The sequence below is a fragment of the Artibeus jamaicensis genome, unplaced genomic scaffold, assembly GCF_021234435.1.
Source record: "Artibeus jamaicensis isolate MK-2021 breed Jamaican fruit bat unplaced genomic scaffold, CSHL_Jam_final scaffold_369, whole genome shotgun sequence".
Classification (NCBI taxonomy): Eukaryota; Metazoa; Chordata; class Mammalia; order Chiroptera; family Phyllostomidae; genus Artibeus; species Artibeus jamaicensis.
The window spans coordinates 32,170,666-32,178,850 of NW_026522042.1; positions in this window are offsets into that span (position 1 = coordinate 32,170,666).

Consider the following 8,185-nt stretch of genomic DNA (forward strand, 5'->3'; position numbering starts at 1 on the left):
TGTATAGGAATGCGTTTTGGTGGCGGCATAAAGGGAAGCTCGACTCTCAAAGGAACTACAATAATCCCCACAGGAATCAAATATGACCCTGTGTCTTTCTAATCTAGAATTGCAATGACTTTTATTACAAAGGAGGTGACTTTGGCAGGATATAGTTAATGGAACTTTCTGGTACTGTGTCTTTTAATTTGACTAAAGTAAGACTTTTGCTTCTTCTCCTTTAAGATGTACTTCATTTTTTTTCTATCAAAATTAAGAAACGGAAATAACAAACTAGTTTTAGTCATTTGCAGCATGTTTCGGTATTTTCTTCAGACTATTTCATTTGCACTGATTTTAATTTGGTGACAGTGGGCTACTAGTATAGCCCCTGAGGACATGTTTCTCTCCTTCTCAGTCCCTACTGGGGTCCTTGGCTCTGGCAGGGGAGAATGAGTTATTTGCCTTGGTCCAAACCTAGAATCCCAGGCGACCAGCCATTTCGTGATGCATGTCCTGCAGCAAGTAGCTATTGTCAGCATGTCTCGCCAGCCACACTGAGCACCTGAAAAGGTGCTGATAGACCTAGGCTGAGGCTGGGAGATCCCCTTACACCTGAGAGTTCTGGGTTTCCCAGTCCTGGATTGCTGTGATTATGCAGGGCAGCCAGTTCTGGAGGTGATTTTCAGTGAACAAAGATCATCTTAAATACATTTAGTGCATTCTGTTTGTTCACTTATTTTTATTTACTTTACATTGCAGGGCTTTAAAGGTGAAGCAAAATAATGTCTTAAAAATATGGAGAAAGATAGGCTGGTGGCCATGAATCAGAAAAATAAAATGAGTGTTCTAACATATTATAAAAGCAGGCATAGGATTAGATGGAGAATTTCACTCTAAATCCAATCCATATATGGGCTACTTTTATTTAAAGATCTCTGAATTTTAAAGTATCTTGGCATTTACCCAATTCACACATCTTGAAGTTGGTCTGGAAGGAAAAAGATAACATGAATACGAATGGTCTGACTATCCTGCTGCCATTCAGCTTAAAACACAGTTGCCTTTTGGCACAATTTACCAATTATTTTAGGCCATTAAAGTTACAAACATCTCTGAACAATAGATCTCAAGTCATGCTGTCCAAATTACTTTTGGACAAGTTTAGCAATAAAATCTTTTGCACAAATCAGAAAATGATTAAGACCATAAATAATAGCATTATATATTTTTTTCTTTCCAGATTAGAAGGTTTCTAAGTACATTATTATGGAATTTAACTATTTTTATAGATACAATTTGAGAAATAAAAAACAGAAACTTAAGTTAGCAATATTATATCTAGCCCTCCATGTTACTAAAATAAACTCTCTAGAAGATAAAACTCTGGGTTATCATATGGCTTTGTTTGATGAATAGCAAATCAGTTCTTGAAACATTCTGAATCAAAACTTGCCAAATCATGGGATCCTGTGGGTGACTTTCCGAAGCTGTGTTGGGCATGTCGAGTATTAGGCCTGAGGTCATAGACAGAGGGGCTGCCCTGGGGCACCGGAAGCACAGGGTGTTGGAAGAGTCAGACAGACACAGCCTAGGTCCAGAATTAACGTTTTCCAGCTGTGTGGTCTTGGGAAGGACCTTTAACTCTCTTGAGACAGAATTTCTTGGTACAATATAGATGTCAAATTCTGTCTTGTAATGTTGTCAGGTTTACAGACAATATATGTGCAGATTTTTAACACACGATTGGTCTTTAAACAAATATTTTAACAACTACTGAGCCAACACTCAGACTGGTCACTTTCAGGGTACAATCAGCTGCACCTACGCATGAACAAAGATAATCCCAAATATATTTGCTGCGCTTTTTGTTTGCTTATTTTTATTTGCCCATAATCTCGGATTCCTGTCAGTGTTTCAGAACTCAGCAAAATGGGCATGTCTCAAATCCAGCAGCTTCTCAGGAGATTTCAAGGCCAGATGTGTATATTGGAGTCTAGGGAAGTTTTAAAATAATATTTTTCGAAAGCCATATACATCAACTGAAGGGTCAGTTACTATGTTTGCACTTCTATCAAAAGCTTTAGGAGAACTGAGCTGTACAGTGCATGCAGCCTGGGACTTGGGTGGACAAACTTCTGACTGTGTTCCATGACTCCCTTGAATGCATGCATGTGTGTGTGTGTATGTGTGGTAGAAGCAGGTGTGCACGAGTATGTGTGAGTGTAAGAGTGTATGGGGAGAGTGTGAGAGTGAGTATAAATGTGCCGGTGTCGATAGCGTGTGATAGAAGTGAGTGTGTCTAAGTATGTGTGTGAGAGTATGTGGGGAAGAGTGGATATGTATATGTGTGAGTAATATATGAGTGTGTGTGTGTCAGTGTTGGAAGACTTGCAGGGTGGGAGTGGGAGTGGTGGGTGAAGGGGAGATTGATGCAGAGTGTAGGACGGACTCCATTTCATCCCTGTCCAGCCTGAGCACAGGTTCTAATGGAACCACAGGCCCTCCTTTGTCTAAAAGGAACCAAAACTCAGACCAAAGTTTAGGGCAAGGGGACATGGATGCCACAGTAACTGATGCATCTTGAGAAAGCCACCCAGGTGATATTAAAGTCCAGTGATGTTCTGCACAATCATTAAAACTCACCAAACTCATGAAAATCCACATGAAAATGGTAATACTTCATTAATGACCAAATTAGTATGTGAGAAAGTACATGTGTCAGTCTGCAAGGTATGTTCTGGTGACTTAGAATAGCAACAAGGAAGAAAGGAATATTTTGGATACCTAAGGCCCTTTTCCTTGAACTTTCTCAGAGCTAACTGGCCAAGATTCACATGATTTTTTACATTACCTCCTCCATTACTGTATTAGTTTCCTAGAGCCATGGTGACAAAGTACCACAGACTGGGGGCTTAATTAACAGACATTTATCTTCTCACAGTTTTGAGGCTAGAAGTCCAAGATTCAGGTATCAGCAGGCTTGGTTCTTTCTGAGGGCTCCACCATCGACTGGCAGACGCCCGCCCTCTCCCTGTATTCTCAGATGTTCTTTCTGCTGTGTATCTGTGTCCTAATTTCCTCTTCTCATATAGACACCAGTCATCCTGGATTCTGGCCACCTCAACAGCTCCTTTTAACTGATCACCTCTTCAAAGGCCCTATTACGGCACATCCTGAAGTACTGGGGTTAGGAGGGCACCCTATATATTTGTGGGGCACAGTTCAGTTCTCACCACTCACTTCTCTGGAACATGGGCTCTCACACTGTAATGTGGACTCACCGGAGTCGCTGAGAAAGCTTGCTGGGCCTCCCGTGTCACCCGCGCTGGGTTCAACAAGTCTTGGTGGGACAGAAATGCACTTCTGATGTGTTCCAGGAGAAGCTGGTGCTACGGTCTGAGCACTACCATTTTAGAACCAGAGTTTTAAAGTACCACGAGAGGGAGGAGAATTCGTGTCGAGTCAGAGGGCTGGCTGTGTGACTCACAAAGAGTTGATCTTGTTCTCACAGAAAACTTTCTGTGAGGAGGAAGAGAAAGCCCTCCTCTTTTTCCTCCTATCTGTGCAGACATTGTTCTGAATTTGCACAAAACATTGATGATATTTTGTTCCTAATAAGGAAATACACACTTGAAATTATAAAGGGCATTCTAATAAATCTTGGCAATCACTTACCTCATAAAAGGCACACAATAACTAAAAAATAGAAGAAACTCTTCTCAGAAAACTAAATGGGAGGAAGCATGGAAGAGCCGGGAAGGCCAGTGGCCCCTCCTGGAATTATTCTGCTGAAAACCAGCTGTGAAAATCAGCCTGGGGGTGGCGAGTATTAACTACATTTAGAAGTGTTTATTGTTTTCTTTCTCACCTTTCCCTGCTCCTTGTGCATGGAGCCTTTCCTTTTTATTGTATTTGTCCTACACTTGTAGAAAGGAAGCACACTTGAGCCCAGTGAGATCCCCGCAGAAAACTGGCTTTGGAAATCTGCCTGTAGGAGTTCGGGGTAAAGTGAGGTTTTCAAGGCCAATGAAATTGGATTAAAGTTGATCATGTTCTTCCCTCTGCTAAGTAAATTAAATAAGAATATGTGGTAATTATTTGATTACAAAATTGTCATATAGTAGATATAAAATGTAAAATATAGTGTTACATAAAATATTTTAAGATAGCATTGTCTCTCAGAAGAAGAAAGTGTCTCATTTAATTATTTTCTAACCACTCTTAAGGTGAGATGCTCACGGACTCGAATCACTCAGCTATTTGAGTAGAAAATGTGAGCTTGGAGAAGAAACTGGGAAGCTGGAAGAACAGGCCCAGCACACACAGGCTTAGATGTTTCTTTAAATACCCAATAGAAGGTAAACTTGATCCACACACATTGTATGTTATGTTTGGCTTTCCCTAAAAACAAACCGAGAATTTGTATCACAAAAAGACCAGAGGCCAGAAGCACATCGTGCACATTGTTTAATTTTATTCATCCTGAGAAATTCAGGCTGACAGGTAAGACCTTTCAGAGACCACCTGTATGAGCGAAAACTTTAACAATTCAATCATCCACATGTTCGTTCCCTCTCCATTGAATGCTGCATAGATTCAACAGTCGGCAAACACACAGGCTTCCCTTAGTAAACTTTGTGTGGAATGGGATACATGGTTCAAATGATAACAATATTCATTCGTCCTCTTCAGTCCGTTGTCTTCACGCCCCTCAGTCCTCCTGCAGTTCTGCACTCCTGAATGAAGGCAGCTTATCTGGTGTCAAGTTGCGAACATCTCTAAGACTGGCTGGGCAAGGAAAGCTTACAATAAGGTCAGTCTTTCCTATGATAAACAATCTGTTTTTGTGCTTTTGATTAAAATTTAATAAAAACATATTTCAGCGAGGCGAAGACTTGTTAAAAGCAGGTGAGGAAAGATCAACATTTATTCCGCACAGACTAATCCCCCTTCTCTCTCCCTTCTCATATTCCCTATTCATCTGGGCCAGTCAAGTGTTCTAGGAAACAGGGCCTCGCCCCAAACAGGAGGATCCTTTTCACTCCACAGCCAAGCCCTGAAGGAATCTAAAACTTGATCTGGGAACTCCCACCTCCGCAACCCACCTTCTGAAACCAGAGTCTTTTTTCCAGCAGCTGCAAAGAGACAAAATTCCATTGGTGGGGGGAGGGTTTCTTAGCATCTTCTGTGCAGAAATCTACCCTATACAATTCAAGGAAACATAATTCAAGAATGGTGAGGCAGAGCCAAAGTAAACCAAGGCGTCTAACTAGGGAAATCCCAGTGTGAGTGTGGAGTGCAGGCCAGGCAGGCGGCTGGGGTCTGAGGAACTCAAGGTCTTCACCATGAGGACGGTGCACTGCTGGGACTATCACTCAGGTCTGCTGGGGGCATTCATGGGGGTGGAGGTGTGCCGGTCACACACTGCCCCTAACCTCTCCAAGAATGGAGGGCTTGTAAGCGCAGAGGTCTGAATGGTGTGAAGGTAATTTGCAATTGTGAACCACAGCACTCACAGAAAAGAGGCTTTTCCAAAGAAAGACTTAAGTTCAACTCATTTATCTCTCTGCTACTACACACTAAGTTTGTTAAATAATACATATACCACGCACTTTGCATATTTGTGTGTTTCATATACATGTGTATGTGTAGATTTTTTTGTCCTCCTGAATTTGGCAAAATAAGCAATGATTGGATGGATATGTGGTAAAAGAGAGCTGGGCCAATGTAATGTGAGGATAATAGAATAAACAAGAAATAATCCAGACAGGGAAGAGAGGAGAAGATATTGTAGATGCCCTTCTAATAAACTCAGCACTTATCTTCCTAAGATAAATATATTTTTAAAAAATACAAGAGAAAGAAAAATCAGTTAAACTACAGAAGCTGTGTTCAGAGTCATGGGTTTCTGAGGGTGTATCATAAGAGTAAAGGCAAGGACCAGCTCTTGGAAATGGATTAGACATATGTATTCTGTATGTAATTGACCTTGTCTAAATCAGCCTTGGCTAGTGGGTGACAACTCTGTTGTTCTAAATGTTGGGTGTACAACCTTAGAGCAGGACTAAGCTAAGCTCTGGCACATGTCACTAACCACATAACAATGGCTTTCTTTCTCTGTGATTTATCCCTTGCTGTTGGAAGACATAGTTCTAGGGGTGCATGCACCTCAGTCTGGGTGAGGACTTTTTAGCTCACTGGCCCAACTGTGGCCTCTGGCCCTAGCTGTTATATAATTCCTCTCCATCCAGGTTTTGGAGCAGCCTCTGTCCAGTGGCATTTGCTCTAGCAACCAAGATCTCCCACCATGGGTGAATATACTTGTCCAGTCACAGCATTCTTGGGCCTTCTCATGACCCTCTGAAAGACTTGAAAACTGTCAGTATCAGGCCAGCCTGCCAACAAGGCCAAGATGGGGAGGAAACTGAGGATGTATGTCCTTGCTCTCTCAGCCTCCCCAGCACCAGCTCTCTGGCCCCATGCTTGTGATGGACATTCTGAGCGGGTCCAAGTTCTGAGTGGCTATATTCCTATAATCAAGGCATACGAACCCTCTTTCCTTTGGATCTGCTCATGTTTCTGTGTTGTTTTATATATTGTTTTCATTTGTTTGCTTATTTTCATCAGGCATCTGCTGCAGTTCTCCTGGATTCAATATGGCAAGGCCAGAGATAACAACCTAGTGCTACTTCTTACTCTAATTCCAATAGAACTGATCAAAGAACCCTGATCTTTGATCAGAGAAGATGCTTCTTCTCTTTGGAGAGTCATGCTCCACCTCTGCCCACCCTACATCTCATTGTGAAACCTCCAGGTCCCTGGAATTCAATGAGCTTCTGATGCCAGAAACCCAAAGCCTCACTTTCCAGTACACTTGGCTCCATCCATGCCAAAGGTCAATTGACATCTTTATTCCAGGTTGTATCCATGATTCTTGTCAGGCAAGAGTTGTCTCCAAAACCCTGGGTGGAGGTGAGATGGCTTAGAAAATAAATGAATAAGGAAACACCTATGATATCTCAGTGCACACACTACCTTATTGCCCATGTGTATCTCTGCCTTACTGTCTTAAGAATTCTACCTAAAATTTATCCTATTTGGAAGATGGTTCTTCTCATTTTTTAAATTTTCTGTCCCCATTCCTTCCCAGATGCTGAGGTCAGTTTATTGAGCACAAGATGAGCAGACTCACCAACTTCATTCTAGATCAACTCCTTACTACTCCAAGTCTGAAGAAAATGAGAGTATAATAGCCTCTCTCTCTCTCTCTCTCTCTCTCAATATATATATTTAAACCATTATATTGCCTACTAAATGAATAGGGTTGAGAGGGCAATTTGGTGCTGATCTCTAACAGATTTTAAATATTAACACATGTGTCTAGAGAAAAAGGAAACTAATAATGTTAGAGGAAAAGAATGTAAAATCGGAAAAGAACTGTTCCTTATTTAACTGTGGCAGTGGTTACATGACTGTATGCATGTGTCAAACTTCATAGTGTTATACACCAAAAGAATATATTTTAGTCTTGTAAATAATGAGTGAAAAACAAAGGAAGCACATGAAAGACAAAGAGAGGATGAAGAAAAAACAATTTATAATTCAGATATATGTCCATGGATGGGTAAACTTCTGGAGTAGATCCTCGATTCTGTGTTGAGAGGAATACCCAAACCTTAACAGAGTTGGACAGAACCTATTTTTAAAGACCTTGAGGAAGGGAGATTCCATCCCTTTCCATGGTAACCCATTCCAGCCTCAGGAAGTTCTTTATAACTCAAATTATTACCTTATGATACAGTTTAAGCTCATTTCCGCTCATGTCTCCCTCTGCCCACTGAAGACAGAGAGCAGCTGGTCACCATCCTTGGAGGAACGCTAACTCCCATTCCTAAACGTCATTCTCAGGTCAGCTGTCAACCATCTCATCATTAAACTAAATATGTATAGTTCCTCTAACCTTCTAGAATTCTTGCCAACTCATTAATCATTGCTTATGTTCTGGTGCATAAAGCTGAGCGCAGGGTGTTAGGAAAGGCCCGAGTCCCATCACAAAGGGAGGCTGTTTTGCGTACATGATTCTACCTGGCTTCCCATGCAAGCAGTACCAGTGTTTGCTACATCACAATAATGCCACTCAGTTAAATGACTGTAAGATCTAACTCCTCTAGAATATATATTTTAAGAGGTCATTGGCATTTGT